This window comes from Echinops telfairi, unplaced genomic scaffold, assembly GCF_000313985.2.
Source record: "Echinops telfairi isolate 266 unplaced genomic scaffold, ASM31398v2 ScPeMD7_21;HRSCAF=78, whole genome shotgun sequence".
Taxonomy (NCBI): domain Eukaryota; kingdom Metazoa; phylum Chordata; class Mammalia; order Afrosoricida; family Tenrecidae; genus Echinops; species Echinops telfairi.
Genome location: NW_022103918.1, coordinates 17,703,994 through 17,705,029, shown reverse-complemented (window position 1 = coordinate 17,705,029; position 1,036 = coordinate 17,703,994). Strand labels below are relative to the sequence as shown.

The 1,036-nt window shown below is 56.9% G+C and overlaps 1 pseudogene; it reads right to left on the bottom strand.

Annotated features, from left to right (window-relative positions):
- Positions 1 to 116: 116 nt before the first annotated feature.
- LOC115869104 overlaps positions 117 to 1,036 on the bottom strand; it is a 77,564-nt pseudogene continuing 76,644 nt past the window's right edge.

Below are 1,036 nucleotides of genomic sequence, written 5' to 3'. Positions count from 1 at the left end.
CAAGATCTCGGAGACAACAGCTGGGTATCAAATGACTTTAGACTCTATCTGAAGGAAAGGTACAAATGGAAGAACGGAAGTGGTGCTTGGGTACAATTTCTAGAAAAGGGACAGGTCTACCCCACATGCCTGCGCTGCCTTGGTGACTTGGGGCAGGCCAGGCTGCCCTTAGCTCTCTGCGTCGCTGTCTCCCAGGGCCAGGCTGGGATCCGGGCCCCCATCTTGCGCAGGTTGGTGAGGGGATCGCCCAGCCCTTTGATGGGTTTCACCTGCTCGTCCAGGTCCTGTGTCTCGAGTAAGTCACGGAGATGGGGGTCGTTCTTGTCCGGGGCCAGTTGGTGCCGCTGAAGCAGGGACTGGTGACGCTCTTCTCCAGGTGCAGCGCACCTCGCCGTCTGGTATCTTGCTAGCCCGGAGGCAGATCCGGCCCTCGCTGGCTCTGCAGCTTCATCCGTGTTCTCTCTCCTGGTGAGACTGGTGCAGAACGGCTTTGGCAAAGTTCTTCGGAGCCACGTCATACCGGTCGAAGAAACCAGACGTGGACAGGGAGGCGTGGAGCTAGCTCCAGGCTGAGCTGGCGGTTGATGGCGGCCTCTCTCCGAGTCCTGGTTGTAGTTCTGGCGCCCCTGCCAGGGAGACGCGGTCACGGTCTGGGGGTCGAGAGAGGCTGAGAGGTGCTGATGGAGGGCCCGGCGGCCGGTTGGGGGTGGTGGTGAGGGGGGAGGCTGGCGAGCACCGGTTCCGTTCAAACACCATTGAAGCAGGAGACCGTGGGGGCTCTGCGAAGAATGCCTGTGGCTGTAAATCTCTATGGGAGTAGACAGCCTCTTCTTTCTCGCAAGGAGTGGCTGGTGGGTTTGAACTACCACGCTTGCTGTTAGCAGTGCAATATTGACCCAACAGCACCCCCAGGGCTCCTAGGTGTCCTACAGCTATGCTAAAACGTGGTATCACCATCTGATTTTAAACTATATATATATTAAATAATTTTATTGGGGGCTCGTACTATTCTCATCACAATCCATACATACATTCA